The 20682-nt window shown below is 43.9% G+C and overlaps 1 protein-coding gene across 4 annotated transcripts in view; it reads right to left on the bottom strand.

Moving 5' to 3' along the window:
• Positions 1-20682, bottom strand: part of LOC147017735 (uncharacterized) — a 59722-nt gene that overhangs the window by 27094 nt on the left and 11946 nt on the right. For 2 of the 4 annotated variants that reach the window (XM_085847606.1, XM_085847607.1), the window contains exon 2: positions 11664-11833. The gene's annotated coding sequence lies outside the window, so the exon portion shown is untranslated. Of the gene's footprint in view, positions 1-11663; positions 11834-20682 lie in introns of those variants that run through there. The other 2 variants (XM_085847605.1, XM_085847608.1) reach the window with 2 other exon arrangements.

The following is a 20682-nucleotide window of genomic DNA, read 5'->3' as shown; positions in this document are numbered from 1 at the left end:
TACTATTAGAATGTGTGTACGTCTATAAAGTGTGTACTATTAGAATGTGTGTACGTCTATAAAGTGTGTACTATTAGAATGTGTGTACGTCTATAAAGTGTGTACTATTAGAATGTGTGTACGTCTATAATGTGTGTACGTCTCAGGGTTTATTTTAACGTGGAGTAGACCCCTACTTGTACAGTTCTAAATCAATTTGTGCCGTATTAAAATTTATAACGAAAACTCCAATGTCATATAAAGAAACAAGAAGTCAATGCATGACCATGATACTGAAAAGCAAAAGTACCTTTATTTACTGTTTATATGACAAGTATATTTTTAATTTTACATACACATATGTATGCTGATTCGTACTTTGTTTTAAATTTTTTGTCAAATACTAAGATGGTTAAAACTTAAAACACTTTATATGACTAGATATATATATTTTTAGTCTTACACATGCTGAATTGTACTTTGATTTACATTTTGTGTCAAACAGTACATGGTAAAAGATGGCTATTTAAAAGCAGTGAAACTTTCATAAGTGTAAGATTTGCAAAGTTGTATTTAGCATATAATCTAAAAACATCTTTTTTTCAATGGCGGTTCAGGTGTATCTGATTCTGCATCAAGACTGTCATCAGCATTTATTTTCTGCGCTTCAGAGAATACACCTTTAAAGTAATTTTGTTCCTTTGCTATGGTTACTTCTCTTGTTCGACGTGCCTTTGTGGAAAGCCAGGTGAGAACAGCAGGCCGTGGATCCCACAAGTCAATTGCAGGCATATTGTAATGGATGTATAAATAATAATTCTCTGTTTCTAATGACATTCTTGAGCGGTCTATGCTTTTCAGTGCATTGCTGGAGCTGATAAGTCTCTCCACATCTGCTGAATGCGGCTTCGCTGCTAAAATTCTGGCATAAACTCTGGCCCAAGTATCGTAGTGCCCACCTGCAGCTAAAAGCTGGCTGATTATTTTTGACAGGGTTAGGTTGGAGAATTGCCCCGACTCTGTGAAATCGTTGTACTCCATGCCCAAAGCCATAATATCTAAATCTGGACACATAAGTTGTGGACTGCCTCTAGGTTTGCATCCTTTTGAAATTTGAAAAAAGGAGCCAAGTTTCCAAACACTCATTGTCAGTGCCAAACCGTTGAGTTAAAAATTATTTTAATGCTTCTGTGACCTCAACCTTGATTGCCGATAAATTGCGTCTGTCTGTAACAAAAAGATGAAGACCTCTTCTCTCCCTTGGTTCATCACTAGTTTGCTTAATTCCTTTCAGCATATAAAGGATCTCTCATCACTTTCGACTAGCTGTGACTGTGCTTGAAGACTAGACACCCAACCCCCTAAAAGAGGTGTCTTTAGGAGGCTGCTAATACTTGTCTTCACAAGTGTCACCTCTCATTGAATGTCGAGCAGTGTGACATTATCAGATTGTATTTTCTTCTGAAATCTTGAAAACAGTGCCAGCACATCAGCTATAAATGCAAGCAATTCTAGGTTTGTTTTGTTTATTAATTAATTTGAATTAACATGAAATTAATTAATAAACGTTAAATTGGTATGGAATGAGTTAACAGATGTCAGATGCTGTATGTTGTGATTAGCAGTTCACTATTCAAAGACAGTTTATGACAGAATATACATAAGTGTTACAATTGCCCCGGGTCTCCACTACACTGATTTCACAGGCACGAACAAGACGAAGTCGGCCTAGATGTAGACTCCAGTGTCATATGAGTTTCATCAACATTGTTTCAACAATATGGAATTATGGAATAGATCTACAAGGATATTTTCAACTACATTAGGTTTTTAAAAATACTTGCCGTACCATTAATAGGTTACTCTGCTTGACAAACCTGCACCGCAAGACTAGGCCTACAGGCTCTGCCAGTGATCATCTGAGCAATGGTTCTGTAAACACGCACTAACCTAATAATTCACACGCAGCTTTGGGTGACTAGAGTATGAGACATTGAGTAGTTAGCACGGCTGTTCCAAATTTCTGCGCGTTTTGAATGCACTTGGATATTTACGGTTATACTTTTAGCTAATGATACTAATTTTATCGACTCCGGTGAGGCATCCTGTGTTGTGCACCTTGTCAAAGGATACAAAGGAACCTAAAATCTATAAAATGTTAAAAAAAAAAAAAATAGCCATTACAAATGCTTCTCAGACTCAGAGAATAGCACCTGCCTCAAAGATTTGTACAGTTCCAAATTTCCTTAAAATAAACCCTGGTACGTCTATAAAGTATGTACTATTACAATGTGTGTAGGTCTATAAAGTATGTACTATTAGAATGTGTGTACATCGATAAAGTATGTACTATTAGAATGTGTGTACATCTATAAAGTATGTACTATTAAAATGAGTGTAAGTCTATAAAGTATGTACTATTAGAATGTGTGTACGTCTATAAAGTATGTACTATGAGAATCTGTGTACATCGATAAAGTATGTATGATACAATTAGAGTGCAAGTACATGTATAAAATATGTACGTACTCGAAAACCACACAAAACAAGTTCGGGTGAGGGTCTGCAATCTTTGATTGCTCGTTCTTGTTGTGCTTATTCTTCTTTTCAGACAACTAACTCAAAATTGGGGGCGGGCCGACAGTGACACAATACGGGATTGTTTAAAGAGCAGGTTTTGAGTCGCTGATGACTTCACGTGATTCGAAGGTTGTAAGCACATTAATAATCGTTGGGCAATTATTTTCTTACATTTGAAACTTAAAATATGCTAAAATTAACTTTTAAGTCAAAACTTTTTTCAGTGATAGAAAAACAGACCGGAATTTACGGAAGATGCTATGATGTCACGTTCTCCAAAAACCGTGAACATTCGGAAACAGCATGTGAACAATGGTGAGATGCAAATCAGAGAGCGATTTCAGCGGCGATGAAATTGAGTGTTTTCATTCTGATATTGCCGAGGACGAGTCGGAGGATGATGGGAATTTATACTATGGAGTTTCTGGCCCTGAGCCATATAAATTTGAGCCACTTGCAAGGGCAAGAAAATGGCCTATTTCGTGTACAAGTGGCAGGACTGACTGCCAGCTCAAGGAGGACGGAAACCTCCTGTGGAGCAGAAGGGCGAAAGCTCGCTTGATCTTGATTTTCAGTACGAATACAGACTGTGAAAGTGTGGCCTCGCGATCCTTTTGACTTTTTGGGTTTTAAGCAAGAGGTGTCAGAAAAGTTACCACAAGGATAACTGGCTTGTGGCGGCCTTTTAAAGTTGAGAATAGCGACGTTGCTTTTTGATCCTTTCATGTCGGCTCTTCCTATCATTGCGAAGCAGAATTCGCCAAGCGTTGGATTGTTCACCCACTAACAGGGAATGTGAGCTCGCAAGAATAAGGTAAGTTTGGTGCAATTTGAGCTTTTATTCGTCGAGTTATGAATGTTTCAATTTGCGGGCGCCTTGGCTCGATCTAGGTCGTGGCGCTTTTTCCACAAAGATGAGGTTTAAAAATAATTTTTCATCCCAATAAAGGTTATCATCACATGCCTGACTTGTTAAGCTGTCGGATTATGTAAAGATTTTTTGTGGATGGCTGAATATTACGGTTTTATGACTGACAAAATAATTTTCAATAATGCCGTGAATTCCTGTGGTGAATTGAGATTTTTGCTTCGATCGACGTTGCGGGTTCGTTTTAAAGTCAATTCAAATTCTGTTTTCGGTTTTTGCAGTCACTTAGGATGCTTAACACTCGGTAATTGTGAAGTTTGTAAAATTCTGATATTTTATAAGGTTTATCTTTGATGGCGCGCAGGGCCTCGGGCGCCTTGATTAGATGTTAGGCCGCAGCGCTTTTTCCACAAAGCTATTGTTTAAAAGTTTAAAAGGCAGGGAAAATTCGCCCTTTTTGTTTGTACAAATCTTATCCACTGCCGGCGAATGTTTGATTCCTTCGGGAATCGGTGGGAGCGATTATCCGTTTTCCAGCCATTTTCGCAAAACATGACACACGAGCATGATGTACAAATATCCAAATAACTTTATTCTACAATAATTCAAAATAAAAAAGGATAATATAGACAGTTGCAAGCTCAAAAAAGCGAAAGAATGGCCCGCTCAACTGGACACTTCTTCAATGAAAGAGTGAGCTTCCGCTTTGTTTTGGATAACGTGACGTCACCATCCATATATGGCACGCGGCAGTTTTTTTTTCAACAGCCTCGAGAAATAACAACTTCGGAGTTAAATTTCATTAATTTTCTCAATAGTTAGGCAACCACAATAGTTTGCATCGAACTATTTAATGCACATATAATCATATTGATAAATTTTCAGAACATGTTTGGTGACCCGCAACTTGCTCATTAAATGACGTATGATTGCTAACGAGGCCTTTCGCCATGCGCTGTGTGTGCATTTTCAGTGACTCATTTCTGCTTTTTGGACACTTAACCTGTCATTTCTCACGTGAAACCTGGTAGTCAAATTGTCCTTTTAAACATAATTTTCAGCAATTAAGAGAAGGAGTGGCAATTTCAAGATGGTTAACCATAAATATTGTGTTCCTGGATGCAAATTGGACTCACGGAAATAAAGGAAATACAATAAAAATTCATCCATGCAAGGTTTCGAGTTCCTTCCTTTTCCTGCTTGTGCAATTATTGAGCGACTGATGTGGACACCACAGAGCACACACTATACACCACACACTTCTCCTTTTAGCAATCGATGCAAAAATGTGTAATTTTTCTTGTGGCCTGGAACCGAACAAAAAATATATCATATTTATGACACCCCTCACAGTTTACACTCCACCCCCCAACATGATTAATAGTAAATATCATTTTAAACTTACACCACACAGTGAAAAGCTCCAGATATGACATTCCCATCAGTGCTAAGAAGCACCCAAGGTGTGTGTGTGTGTGTGTGTGTGTGTGTGTGTGTGTGTGCGTGTGTGTGTGTGTGTGTGTGTGTGTGCGTGCGCGCGCACGCGCGCTATTTGATATCTCACTGATCAAATTTATACACACAAACAATCAACGTGTACTGTCATTATAAATGGATGTTGGGATGGACAGGGAACAACCATTATTCAAAGGAAGATGTCTGGATGGTTTTACATAATCTCTTGTGACCATCCTTACCTTGTTTACATTCTTTTTGCCATATCATCGCTACAGCCTTTTGCATTTCTTTTAAACTAGTACGTGCCCGTACGTGCGTGCCCGTGCGTGCGTGGCCGTACGTGCAAAAAAAACAACTTTCAAACCCCGTGCCAGAAACAGCAACCACACAGGCCGTTCCTTCGTTCTCGTAAATGACGACTGGATTGGGGCATTGTGTTTATCTATAAATGCGCATAAGAAATCGAGAAATTATTAGAATACAGTAAGTCATCATATCACTATCCGGAAGTAGTGCGTGCCCGTACGGAATGTTCTCATGCATTCCATGAATTATCGCTTTCATTGAAGTAACAACTGCTGTGATACTTACACACAGAGTTAATTAAAATCTAAATTAAATTCAAGTTTACCTCCCTGTCTTTGCTGGCCATGACATTCGCTGCCATTGACCATTGCCACTCCAACGCCATGGTAACGGAGGTGCCCTTTCCCCATCGGCCACGCCTACGCAGCAACGTGTCTTGTCATTGGTTTGGTAAATAAGTGGCCGCAGCAACGTGTCCTGTCATTGATAACTAAGGCGCCCTTTCCCCATTAGCCATGCCGATGCAGCAACGTGTCCTGTCATTGGTTTGGTAAATAAATGGCCGCAGCAACGTGTCCTGTCATTGGTTGGTAAATAAATGGCCATAACTTGGGAACCACTTGTCTGATTAATATCAAACCTTGAAAAGGCACATACTCAGGTCCCTAGCAACATACCTGACAAGTTTCAATTAGATCGGACCAGTGGTTGTCAAGAAACAGCGGTCACAGACACACACACATTGCTGGAATTGTAGATAGATGTTTTTTAATTGTAAACTTGTAAATACAACTCATCGCTTCACTGATGGGAATATTAATGGGTGGGGGGGGGGGACAGGAAGGAGGGGAGCGCGAGGAGGGGTGGGGGAGTGAGGAAGGAGGGGGAGTGAGGAGGGGTGGGGTAGTGAGGAAGGAGGGGGAGTGAGGAGGGGTGGGGGAGTGAGGAAGGAGGGGAGTGAGGAGGGTGAGGGAGTGAGGAAGAAGGGGGATTGAGGAGGGGTGGGGTGTGAGGAAGAAGGGGGAGCGAGGAGGGGTGGGGGAGTGAACAAGGAGGAGTTGGGGAGTGAGGAAGCAGGAGGGAGCGAGGATGGGTGGGGAAAGGGAAGGCAGCATGAGGGTAGGGCAAGGTAAGACAGTGTGAGGGGATTTTTTTTTTTTCAGACATAACCACCATCCGGACAAAGCTACCATCCAGACACACATGGAGATAACTACCGTCCAGACATAACCACCGTCTGGTCTGGATATGGCTAGAGATAACCAATGTGCAGAGATAACCACCATCCGGATACATGCGGAGATAACCACCATCTGGGCATAACCACTGTCAAGAAACGTCAAGGGAAGGCAGTGTGAGGGGAGGGTCCGTCCAGACATAACCAACGTCCGGAAGACAGGGAAACTAAGGGGGGAGGGAGAAAAAGAGGGGGAGAGAGGGATGGGGTGGAGGAGCGAGGAGAGATGGAGAGCGAGGAAGGAGTGGGGAGCGAGGAGGGGTGGAGGTGTGAGGAGGGGTGGAGGAAGGGAAGGCAGAGGTGAGGGGAAGGCAGCATGAGGGAAGGGCAAGGGAAGGCAGTGAGAGGGGACGGCAAGGTAAGGCAGTGTGAGGGGAGGGTACATCCAGAAATAACCACTGTCCAAACACGTATGGAGATAGCTACCATCCCGACATAACCACCATCTTGATACATTCGGAGACAGAAAGAGAGGAAAAGATGCGGGAGCTGGGGAGGGGGGGTGATAGACAGGGAAAGGGGGGGGGGTTCTGGCAGATGAGATGTCCAGCTTAACAGCACACACATTGATGAATCGCCCCACCTGTGAAACACCGGGATGACAGTTTATAGCTGGGCCAGGATTCGAACGTTGGCGAGACAGCTTCAAGCAAGAGCACAAACCTCTCAGCGATCCTGCTGTGATGTTAATGAAATGTTTCATTTTTTAATTTATTTGTATTGAACTATGCCGAAGTGACTGCAAAACATCGTGGGGCCATCGCAGGCGAGTGATCTCTGAACATTGTTCAAGTTGATCCATCTACAGCAGGGGTCGGGAACCTTTTTGACTCAGAGAGCCATTAAAGCAAAATATTTGGAAATCATATTTCAGTGAGAGCCATATAATATATTTTAAGACTGAATTCAACTAAATGTTAGTATAAGCCTCTGAATTTATTATTTTAAATAATGTTGTTATAATACTCACCATTAATGGGACTTCTGGTGCTGCATGGATTTGCTGATGGCTTTGTTGTCTGGTTGGTACTTGGTGAGGTTAAGCTTCATGCAAGCGTTGAGGCTTTCATCCGTTAGACGTGATCGTAGGTTGGACTTGATGTTTTTAAGATGTGAGAATGACTGCTCACATGCATACGTAGATCCAAACAAGGTCAATACAGCAATACTCACACGCTGCAGTGTGAGGTATGTGACAGGAAGCGCGTTCCAAGTTTTGATAATCAGCTCGTCTTCGGGTTGAAGTTTTTTCATTTCTGTCCACATGTGCTTGCTCGCCAACTCTGCTTTCTGTCGTGTGATTCTTTCCAAATCTTCATTCAGTGACTTGAACTTATTCACCCACATGTCTGAGGCCTTCAGGTCAGCCACTTCTGCTTCAAAATCGCTGACGGAGACACCAGGAATGTAACTCAGGTCGGCTGTGTTCAGTGAACACTCGTTTGGATGGGTGATGAACTTAAAAAGACGAGTGTGCTCACGAACTTCTCCAAAGCGTGCTTTGAATGACTGTAGGAGACTGGATGTGAAGCCAGCTAACTGGTGGAGATCAAACTTTTGAGTGGGCTCACTTGCTGTGCATGCATCTTTAAATTGTCTCAGTTTTTCAAAATGTAGTAAACGACCTGTTTCAAGATCCATGATAAAGACCTCCAGCTTGTTTTCAAAAGCAAACACGGCTTGTTGAAGGGATAACACTGTATTTCCAATGCCTTGCATTTTCACGTTGAGCTCGTTCAGATGTTCAGTCATATCCACGAGATAGTAAAACTTGAGGAGCCACTCAGTTTCGGCGAGCTCAGGATGCTCAATCCCTTTCATTTCAAGGAAAGTCCGGATTTCGTTCAGGCAAGCTGCAAAACGGCTAAGCACCTTCCCTCTTGACAACCAACGCACATTGCTGTGCAAAAGCAGACCGTGATAGTTATTTCCAACTTCATCCAGCAGTGTTTTAAACTGGCGAGCATTTAAGGCTCGGGCAACAATAAAGTTGATCACACGAATGACCAGCGACATCACTTCGCCAAGCTGCCCATCACACATCTGAGCACAAAGTGCCTCCTGGTGTAGAATGCAATGGAAACTTAGGATGGGTCTATTTTCATGTTCACGGAGAAGCGCCACAAATCCTTTGTTTTCCCCCACCATACACGGAGCACCATCAGTACACACCGAGATAAGTTTATCCATTCGTAGATTTTTTTCTTGAGCGAACTCCATGAAAGACTTGAATAAATACTCACCTCTTGTGGACCCTTTTATTGGCAGAACAGCAAGACTTTCTTCACGCAGTGTATCACCAGCAGCATATCTTGCAATCACACTGAACTGCGACAAATGGCTTACGTCTGTTGACTCATCCAAAGCCAGGGAAAAGAACGGCGCTGTATTTATGTCCTTCACTTGCGTTTCCTCCACTTGGTTTGCCATCATGATGGTACGATCATGAACAGCTCTTGCCGACCGAGGCATGTCTTGTATCCGTTTGATTATCTTGTCTTTGTTCGGAAGATCATCAAAAAGTTCATTGGCGACATCCAGCATGAACGTTTTAGCATACTCGCCATCTGTGAATGGTTTTCCGTTCCTCACTATTGCTAAAGATCCAGCAAAGCGAGCGGAATTATAGTCACCTTGCCGGGTCCATACGCGGAGTTGCTGCTGGCTGGCTTGCACCCTGCTCAGTAGCTCTTGGCACGCTTTCTTTCTGCTGTCTCCCACAGGGTATTTTGATGCAAAGGTAGCATGGCGTGTGTCGAAGTGCCGCTTTATATTCGACCGTTTCATCGATGCAATTTTGTCATTGCAAATTAGACACACCACAGAACCTGCTCTCTCCACAAAGGCGAATTCTTCGGCCCATTCGTCCTGAAATGTACGATACTCCTCATCTTTTTTTCTTTTCGCCATCTTCTTCATCGAAGGGTTAGCTTTGAGCAAATGAGAGAGAGGGAGATGTTGACCCAAGTGAGTCTGGCTGGCCTGCGCACGGGCTGACATACTCGAGAGGTGCGGCGCGGCCGGCCGACTCTGGGATGCTGTCGCCTCAGCGGTGGCGCGTGATTGGTCGAGATGAATTCCGTGACGCGTCTCGGCGGCGGCACGTCATTGGAGGAACCGAAATCACAAGTCGACTCAGCGGTGGCGCATGATTGGTCGAGATGAATTCCGTGACGCGTCTCGGCGGCGGCACGTCATTGGAGGAACCGAAATCACGAGTCGCCTCAGCGGTGGCGCGTGATTGGTCGAGATGAATTCCGTGACGCGTCTCGGCGGCGGCACGTCATTGGAGGAACCGAAATCACGAGTCGCCTCAGCGGTGGCGCGTGATTGGTTGAGATGAATTCCGTGACGCGTCTCGGCGGCGGCACGTCATTGGAGGAACCGAAATCACTACTCACGTCGGCCGCATGACTGGACAAAACAAAAACCGCTTCAGACAATTCGGAGGTGTTTTTTCTTCTCTCCTTCTGCCAAGTTCAGCCCTGCACGTGAATGAAGCACGACACCATTCAAACTATAGGTAAAGCTTCTGCAAGAAATATTGGGCTTTCCAAGTTTCAAACTCCAATTTTATCTGCGAGCCAGATGCAATCATCAAAAGAGCCATACCTGGCTCGCGAGCCACACGTTCCCGACCCCTGATCTACAGTATTCAGTGACAGTGCGAATATTGCAGAGCACTCACCAAGTGGCTTCCACACTCCAACAAAATGGTTGATGAGAAACTGCTCGCTTGGCACATGTTTCACAATCACCGAACCGTCATATTAAACACACACCTTCTGAAGACGCCCAAAATCCCAAATATGCCCAAATTGGACAAATTAACACGTTTTTTTAGGAGTTGGAACTGTTATGGATATCAGGTGATGGCCCCATTGGTCCATATTTGTACATTTGACCTATTTAAACATTCATTAATTGCATTAATCAGGTGTCTGGATTCAAACCCTTGTCCTGGCTGCTTCAAATTGTGTTTCCAAACCTTTGTCTTCGTTTTGCAGTTTGCTTTACGATGTATGACCAACAAGCCAGCCTGTGTCCTTGCCAGGCTTGCTTCGATAGGCTGTTATGAATTCCAGTGGAGTGTAAACCATCTTGGAGAACTACAAAGGATTTGCTCCTGTTTATGAATATGTGCCGGCACTCTCACGCTGTTTGAAGCAAGGTAAAGGAGATGTTCACTGCTAATTCTCCCCGAGGGCTGCAGGGAGGGGGGTAAAAGCCCACTTGCATCTTTGTTTCTTGCTTTGCCTTGCTTTTCTCCACCTCGGAATAGGTTTTATATATGAAACTTTTGGAGTGTAACCTTTAGTGTGGTACAGGGTCTGACTGCTGTGGTTGGTCCCTGTGCCACCTCCGCTTGCAAGTGCTCTCCTGCTTAAATAAACCGTATATTCGAGAATCCTCAGATGACTCACCTCAATTCTTGGCCGGAATTGAAGGGTCATCACAACAGGAACTACTGCCGAGTTCAATTCTGGAGCTTAAACTTTGGAATTCAGCTTAGTTTAAGAGATTCTCGAGGTTATGACATGTGCGGAAATGAAATAAAGCCACGAACGCTGGCATCTCCGGGCATTTATAAGCATTGCAATGTACCCAGCGATTCGTAGCTACGATGAACAGGCATTTGATGATATGAGTGAGGAAAGTGGAAAAAAAAAAACTTTACCGTTAAGAAATCATTGCGGCCTGTTCCAAGTCAAGGCATGGTCGAGCAGGCCAAGAACCATGGCGGCTTGAGACCCCAGCGAGGTAACCTAGGATACGCCTTAAGACCCCCAGAGAGGGAGGTGACCGAGGATGCACCTGATAAAGGATATAATTAAATAAGGCCGTTAATTATCTTCAAAAGGGGTGTTTTCATTTACCCAAATCCCCAATTTTCAGTCATGCACTTCCTTTGAGTTCCCTGAGGATGCACATGAAGTTTTAGGCTGCGATTTATTAGTATAGATAGAGAAATATGAGGGATGGTGGACCAGAAGGATTATTTTTGTTTTTTAGAATAAATTGTTATTTATTTTTCTTCAATGCTTGCACGATATGTTCTATAACAATGGGAAACATTTACGTTATATAAAATTTAATGGCTCCCGCATCCTATCATCATCAGAATACGGTATTGCCAAAAACAGATACATTTCACTTTGGTCGAGAATACAGCATTCAAATTGCAGAGATAGAATGAGTACAATGAGTATATTTGAGAATCCTCAGATGACTCACCTCAATTCTTGGCCGGGATTGAAGGGTCATCACAACATCTGGCACCCCAGACGGGACACTGTCAGGTCCTGAACGCCGCGATCCGGAGGGATCTCCGTCGAGCGCAGCTGATGCCATGATCCGGAGGGATCTCCGTTGAGCGCAGCCTCGCGGTCTGCACGGGTTCCAACCTGGTGATGGTAAATGAGGAAAGTCGAATGCGGTTTGTCGGAGGAGCATATGGGCTATTAGGAAACAGGTGGAACAGGTTAGAGTCCTGTAAGTGCAGCTTAGAGTCCTGTGATCACAGGTTAGAGTCCTGGGCTAATAGTTGGGAGGGTCCAGAGTCTCTCAGAGGAAAGAAAAGCTTTAAGGCAATTGAGAAGAGCGTTACTTTGATCCTGCACGGTAAAATGAGAAAAGACTTAAGCTTTAGGCTCGTGACAAGTTAAGAACATACAATGGGGAATAACTCTCCAAAGAACATAGTTACCCAAAGGAACATGTTGTAAGGGAGTACAGGGCTGGATAACATGGACAGCGGGAAGACAGGATCCCTTCTCGCTGACCGGGTCCTTAGATCCAAAGATAGGACACACCGTCAGCTCTGTGTTGATGGAGGACAGAGTAGGATGCTCAAGACAGAATGAAACACCCTGGAGGGCGTTAGCAGCTTGGCTAACGGGGTCACAAGCTGAGACAGGACGGACACAAGGTAAACGAGCGAGGAGGTGAATACAATGTGAGTGGGAAGGTTGAGTTTTGTGTTAGACGTAAGTTGAGTGTTCCAACCTGGAACTTGTATGTGTGGGACAACTTGTATGTTTGTATAGAGATAATAATTGGTCGTCATCGTAAACGTAAAGACTTTGGAGGAGGTGAATTGCGCACACCAAATCCGGAGGAAGGACGTTGACGACCGATTCTGCACGTGTTATTAATTCATAGTGATGGGCGAATGTCATTGAGAGTGTTTTTACCGAGGTGTGTGTGTGTGCGTGCATGTGTGTGTGTGAGTGTCTGTGTGAACTTGATAGGGAATTAACCGCTTCAGCAGACAGTTTGGAGATTATGTGTGATGATTCCCTGCGGTACTCGTGCTGTGGTTAAGCTGTGGGAGTCAAATGGATCAAGGCTCGGGTTTTCTCATTGTTCGATAAACTCTGTATGCTGTACGTTGCATACGTGATAAATGGATGGTTTCTTCGGAGCATCATTTTGATTTTTAAATTCAAATTCAGTTCTGTTTCCACCTTGGAAACCTTCATCAGGCTGATCGACGTTACGAGTTCGTGTTAAAGTCAGTTTCAATTCTGTTTTCATTTTTTTTTTGTGGTCATTAAGCATGTTCAATACTTGATTTTCGTAAATGTGGTGGGATAAAAACTGAGATTTATGGGGTTTTTGCGAGTCACGTGACGCGCCGTGGGATTTAACAGGTGCGACGAAAGCACGGAATTGTCCCGTCGAAGGACAGCTTATCGTGAGGGTTTACGAGATGAATTAGCACATTTTACAAGGTTTGGGGATGCCCTTTATAGGGTTGTGTAAAAATTCCGATGAAAAACGAACGTTTTAACATGTAAAAATATTTGTATTCGTATTGAGACGCAATGCCCTTGTGAGTGCGTGATGGTCATCACGCGGCTGAATCGAATTACATTCAGGATACGAGATTGATTATAAGAAATACATGTTGAAAATATTGAAACCAAAGGATTGCTCGATTTTTATCATTCGGGAACGAGTGCACGCGTTCTCGGACATAGAGAACGACAATCCTTTAGCACAAGGTGGTAATAAATGTTATGTCCGGTTGTTGTTGTTGTTGTTGTTGTCGGTTGGCGCCGGAGTGGAGCTATCTGTTTTTGTTTGGTGGGTGTTACAAAGTGTCTGCTGTTTTCACATGTGTAACATCTGGGCTGTGCCAAGAGAACCGTGTAATTCGTGGGGTTGTTCGTTCTTGCCCCCAGTGGATTTGCATACCCGACTGAAGGAGGGATGCACAGTAGGGAGAGTTTTGTGGAAGGTGTTTTAAAATCACACGGTTGAATGTGGAGTGGTTTTGCTTTGGTCGCCATGCTGGTTGGCGAACTGGAGGGGTATTGATTGTGAAGCTCCTGATGTTGGATGCTGTTGGGAGGTTTTGTGGTCATGTTATAACAGCTGTGGTTGGGGAGAAATGCGGGATCGAGGCGCGAAGGATCGAGGGATTCAGGATGGATGGTCAGGGGGATTTAAATGCTTTGTTTGTTTTGAGCAAGGAATTGATTTGTATTTAAAGTGGATTTACGCAAATGCCGAGATGGTCAGAGTAAATTGGATGGAATGTGCAGCGTTTTGCTGTGGCAAGTGCAAGGAAAGTTGGTTTTTCTTTAAAAGATTGACAGCAGAGAGGGTTTGATGGATGGATGAATTGATTTGTATAGGGTATTCACTTTCTAAATGCTAGTAGCAGTTATCATCTGTAAACAAATGAGGTATAAAATACAAATTGCATACATAATATATTGTTACGGTTGTGGAAATTCGCAATACACCATAAAGGGTCCTTAGATCAGTTATGACGCTAAGTTTATATGCAGATAGTTCCCCACCGTTGTTTAAAGGGATTTCTTCGTGTTCACCGGCTGCGATTCTTTGAGATAGCCGTTTTTCTTTTGCTGTTGTTATTTTGAACAAACCTCCATGCAAGCAACAAGCCGCGTTGAAAACCGTCGAACGAAAAAGGGAACCAAAAGAGTTCCGAGGGGCGCGCGGATTTTTCCCGCCTGTTTCTCCGAGGAGTGTGACGGAGGCAGGGGAGGGCAGCTCGCCGCCGATTGGTGGATGAACAGCGTGAGGCAGTCGGGGTGAGGGAACGCCCCATTTTGGGAAGCTTCCAGAAGGGAGGTGGAGCCAGAAGCAGGGTGGGGGGAAGGGCGGAGCCTCAGATTATAAAAGGGCGGACGCGCACGAGGCTCGCTCTCTCTGGTCCATGAGCTCTCACCCTGTGGTCCATTATCCGTTCTCTCTCTGGTCCATGAGCTCTCGCCCTGTGCTCCATCATCCGTTCTCTCTCTGGTCCATGAGCTCTTGCCCTGTGGTCCATCATCCGTTCTCTCTCTGGTCCATGAGCTCTCGCCCTGTGGTCCATCATCCATTCTCTCTCTGGTCCATGAGCTCTTGCCCTGTGGTCCATCATCCGTTCTCTCTGGTCCTGAAGCCCCTTCTGCCCTTCAGTCTTTTCTTGTTTGGTCGTGGGTCGTGAAAGCACCAGCAGCAACGCCGGAGAGAACTCGCTGACCACGCCAGGGGGCCGAGGTCAGGCGCGGCTACGCAGGGCCGTGGGGAGTCAACGTCGCGACCTGCCCACCGTCGCGCCACGAGGGCGCGGGTAAGACCCTTCGGTCTCGTGGGCCTGGCCAATCGACCAGGTTCCACACCATTCGGTTCACGGACCCTGTCTGCCACCCTTGTCTGTGGGGGTGGCCATTTCTTGCTTTTGGATGACTGCTGTGGCGCCGCGTCTCTGTGAAGTAAACTTGCCTAAGTAACGGTGCATGTAAATTGATCCTTGCTTGTAGTCGGTAGTAGTACTTTCTATTTGTTGCTTGAACATTGTATGACTGCCTTACTTGTGTTGTGTGTGTAATAATAAATGTCCTTGTGTGAAATGTATCCCCTTTGTCGTCTTTTTCCCTTTTGAAAGTGCCATCTTGACTCGCGGAATAAATTAGTAGAGGGTTTTGAACACCCGAGTAAAGAAGAATCACTGATCCGTCGAGGTCGGCGATAACACCGCTCGGTTATCACTGTAGCACGGAACGGACCACTTCAGCGGTTCGTGTCCTAGGCCGACCTGCGGCGAGGTACGATCGCCCGGTCGACTACACGCGCAGGTACTTAGGTAGGTCGAATTTGGCGAGCAACCCTATCCTGCACGGGTGGGCAATTGGCACGATCGTGGTGAGGCTAAACCCCCACCCGTGACTGGCTCCTGGTGGTAGTTCCAGGAGGGTCATGACTGAATTGTCCGTCCGGTGGGCGACGCGGTTGCGATTCGAGTTATGCAATCGCTCGCACGCCAGGCGGGCCAGAATTCGTAACAATATATGTGCCTCTGGAGGCACCGCTGTAATATCTGATTTGTCAGATTCATTCACGAATCATTTATTTTAATTTGAAAAGAAAATGGACTTGTACTTAAAAGGTCAGAGGAAGTGATAGATGGTTCGTGTAAGTAAGTTGGATATTGCAGCATGTGTGCTGTTTTGGTGAGAGAGAGAAGTGGATAGATGGTCAATGTCAAAGATTTAACTGTTGATTGAGTTCTGGAGTGATGATAGAGATTGGCTAAACAAAGAAATGAATGCTGATGAAGTAATGAAACAATGTTACCCTTTGGTGTTGTTTAACTGTTTGGAGAAATTTTGTAACAATGTTATCAAAGTTCTTGTTTTCAAAATGGACCCTCTGCAGCCAAAGTGTAATCTGCAGCGTGGCAACTCGAATGACGCCATGCTGACAACAACGGCGTGGAACTCTCATCATGAGGGGTTTGCAGAGCCCGAGAAAGACTTCCAAAAGAATCACTCTGTGACGAGAATGATATTGCTGTGAATTACTCATGTTTAATTAATCCTGTGAATAACTTATCATTGAATTATTTGGGAATCTATTTTGTGAATTATGATAACCGAACACACAGGTGTGTTCTGTACAATGTTTTGCGCATACCTAGACATGGTACACCAGTGTGTTTTGACCTGTAATGGTAGTGATGGGGATAATCTTAGGGTCAATGGGACCAACAAGTGATACTCATGATAATGTTTGTATGTGATATTAATCAGAAAAGTGATTTTCAAGCACCTTTTACCGGATTGGTTGTCAAATCCATTAAAAAAAATGGAGATAGTGTATGGTAACCATTTTAGTAACTTTTTTTTTTTTTTTTTTTTTTTTTTTGTATACCTTGGTCGAGGCTCGTATGAGAGCTAACACACAACTCACAGCAAGGAGGCATGAGACAAGAGGGGCGGGAGTGGAAGGGACAAAACATTGGGGAACAGACACAGGTGAACTGTGGAAGGGAGAGGGATGGGGATGGGACGGGGAACATGGCGAGGGGAAGATGGACATTAAAGGGACTTTCAGGAAGGAAAGCAGGAGAATTGAAGGAAGTGGGCTTGGGTGGATTATCGGGGTAGAAAAGATCGAGGATTTGGATGGGGGAAGATAAGAGGTGGTGGTGAACAGCTGTTTTGAAAGCCTGAAGGGAAGAATGGGAAAGAATAGAGTGAGGAAGTTTATTCCAAAGGCGGGAAAAAGAGGAATGAAAGAGTGAAGATGAGCAGTGATTCGTGATTTTGGTAGTTTTACCAGAAGGGGGTTGTTGGCGGACCTTGAGCGCCCTGTGGAAATGTGGTTGGGACAAATCGCAGAGAGAGCAGGGGGGGGCAAGGCTGGAGAGGAGTCGGTAGAAGACAGAAAGACCACCGACCAACCTGCGGTGATTGAGTGAGAGGCCCAAAGACTCAGCTTCATTGCGGGAGATGCCAATGATCTTAAAAGCCCTGGTTTCGACAGCGTGAAGTCGAGAAAGGTGGGAGGCAGGAGCACCAGCCCAGAGGGGAGAGCAGTACTCCATCAGGCTACGGACAAAAGCTTTGTAAGTGGTCAGGAGCTCAAGAGGGCCGAGGAAGGACTTTGCACGACGGAGGATTCCCAGTCGGCGACTGGCTTTTGAGGCAAGGTTGGAAATGTGACTTTCCCAGGAAAGGTCATGGCAGATAGTGAGACCCAGAAGCTTGAAAGAAAAGACTTCTTCCAGAGGATTGTTGAGAAAGTGGATGGGGGGGTTTTGTAAACGGTCCTTTCGAAGAGACATAGTGAGAGTGTGAGATTTGTCTGGATTGAAAGACATGTTCCACGTGTTGGACCAGTTTGTGATTTTATCCAGATCTGCAGTGAGCGAAGAAGCTGCTGCTTGCCGGTCTGAGGGATGACAGATGGTACGGCAGAGGGTTGAGTCATCGGCAAAGAGAAATAGAGGATTTTCCAGAGATTACTAGATTACTAGATAGATAGAGATAGATAGATAGAGATTACTAGATAGATAGAGAGAACTTTCAGACTAAGCTCATAAAAAATAGGAAAATTGGGGGAAAAGAACTCATTGGGAGTGAACCATGATGTTTCTTTTAGTTGTAATTGATAAACTTTTCATTTCAAATTGAGAATCTATTACCTAAGGACTTTGATAATCTGTTAATTGAGGATAGGAAAAAGTTACTGAGAATTGAATCAAGATAATATTATATTAAGTTAAGGTACTTACATAATATTGAAAAAAGGTCTCTGTTTTTAAATTGATCGACAGATTGGTCAACACTACATATTAGAAATCAAGTTATATGGAAAAAACATGGTATTTACATAACCATAATGCAGAATGATAAAGAATGGTGAGACCAACAGCAATCATTTAAATGGAATTAGGAATTGTACCATGTATTGTAACTGTATTGCTCTCACTGATTAGGAGCTGGTACTGACCTGACTGTAATTTAAATAAAATGACACTACAATTTGTGGAAAGACAAACAAAAAGAATAAACGAGAATTATGCGGAGTACAGAAAACATGACCATGAAATAAATGTTAAATCGGTCAAAATAAAAATTATGTTATTGAAAAGTGCAATGACGCTACAAGCCAATTTAAATATTCCCTATGTTATCTGTCTTCTGATTAATTGGACAAGTGCATGATTTTTATTAAGTTTTACTTCTTGTACGTTTACATAAGTAAGTTGAGGTATTTCTAACACTGACTTGACCATCTTTCCTCAACACAGAAGTGCCAAGTCAGCTGGGAAAATAAATAAATAATGGCAGTTGCTCTGGAACTGCTTGTGAATGAAACTGTGAATTGTTTAGAAGATAATGATTGCAAATGTTAAAATGGTAACTGTGAAAAATCGAATCGCGTTGGATTCGGTACTTGAAAGAAGTAGCTAACTTTCATATTTTTGATTAGATAATGGAATATTTTTTGGTGAAAAGAATTATTGATTACAAATTGGAACCCTGATAAAGACTGTTTGCTTTTACATGGAAATAGCAAATGAGATGAATGTTTTGAGTGTACGTACAACTGAGATTTCTGTATATTTTAGCATGTTGTTTTGGAAAGGGAAAAGAAATAACAAGGAAAGGGATAAAATATTGATATGACAAATAATGCGAGTTGAATGCATTTTGCAAGAACCTTTGTCAGTCTTGTGGAAATACATAAACCAACGAAGTTTGTTGATTGGTGTTTAATAGATGGTATATTTGTTTCGGAGTGTTGAAAGCAGTCTTTGATGCACTGTACGATTTCGTCAAGTGGAGCTTTGGAAGAACTTCCACCAAAAGATTGGACGATGGGGAGAACCCAGATTTGGGTGATTGGGCATTCAATACGTGATCATGAAACTACCCCCTGCCTGAGGAGATAAGATGAACATAAAAAAATTACCGTTTTTACAGCCATTTTTCCCTGCTGTGCAGGGGTTAGGCTTTTTCTTGAGGCAATGTTTTATGGCCGGATGCCCTTCCTGACGCCAACCCTGGTCGCCTCTTACGACACACAGGGATATGGTATACCTATTCTAACCGGGGCATACACCGTGACCAGTACACTGGTACTCACTTCGCTGACCTCAGATGGATGACAGGCTGAGTCAACCCCCTGGTGTTAATTCAGCAGCCAACGGGGCTTGAACTCAGGACCCTGGGATCCCAAGCCGCCACCCTAACCACTAAGCCAACACCAGGCTAGATAAGATGAACATGTGAGAAAGAAAACGCACTGAGAAGGTTGGGAAAGTCCTGCGTTAACCGTGGATTGCTGCTCTGCAAATACATCGTGCACTTGCTGTGGCTGCCTCAATGCACAACGAAGGCCCTGACGGCCACTCGGCGAGTCCCCTGCAACATGTGTTCAGTGGTGCGGCTGGGGAGTTGTGCAGCCACCATGACTGCATCCAACATGCACAGCTCTTTTGATGAATCAAACCTGATTGCCCAAACTGCTGCTACAAGGGGCCGAACTCGGCTGGGACTCTGGGTCACCTCTCTGATCCTTTTAATCACCTTCAACCAAACAACGAGCCCAAGTTCTTGCCTGCCACAATCTACCTTCCCCTCAGGTCAACGGGGTGTGCCTCGACTGTATTTTCTGAGCGTTCACTGCCATTGTTAATTGGACTGGTGCAATGCATATCTTTCTCCACGAGGAACAGGGTATGGTGATCATGGGTGATATAATCATTTGGGGTTTTATAAATTTAATTGTTGGCTGTAAAACCGAATTGGTTGTCAGAGATGTTTTTCCTTTGCTCAAGAATCTTTAAATTATGTCGTTTGATGTCCAAATATGGCCAAATATGGCCAAGGAGGGAAAACTGTTATGACACTGTTATGGATCAGATGATGGCCCCATTGGTCCATATTTGTACATTTGACCGATATAAACATTCATCAATTGCATTAATCAGGTGTCTGGATTCAAACCCTTGTCCTGGCTGCTTCAAATTGTGTTTCCAAGCCTTTTTCTTCGTTTTGCAGGTTGCGTTACGATGTATGACCAACAAGCCAGCCTGTGTCCTTGCCAGCCTTGCTTCTGCAGGCTGTTATGAATTCCAGTGGAGTGTCAACAATCTTGGAGAACTACAAAGGATTTGCTCCTGTTTATGAATATGTGCCGGCACTCTCACGCTGTTTGAAGCATGGAAAAGGAGATGGTCACTGCTAATTCTACCCGAGGGCTGCAGGGAGGGGGGTAAAAGCCCACTTGCATCTTTGTTTCTTGCTTTGCCTTGCTTTTCTCCGCCTCGGAATAGGTTTTATATATGAAACTTTTGGAGTGTAACCTTTAGTGTGGTACAGGGTCTGACTGCTGTGGTTGGTCCCTGTGCCACCTCCGCTTGCAAGTGCTCTGCTGCTTAAATAAACCGTATATTCGAGAATCCTCAGATGACTCACCTCAATTCTTGGCTGGGATTGAAGGG

Source organism: Eptatretus burgeri, chromosome 11 (assembly GCF_056783735.1).
Source record: "Eptatretus burgeri isolate ZD-2024b chromosome 11, Ebu_testis_v1, whole genome shotgun sequence".
NCBI classification, from domain to species: Eukaryota; Metazoa; Chordata; class Myxini; order Myxiniformes; family Myxinidae; genus Eptatretus; species Eptatretus burgeri.
The sequence above is the reverse complement of the archived record's forward strand: the minus strand, read 5'-3'. Positions and strand labels throughout refer to the sequence as shown.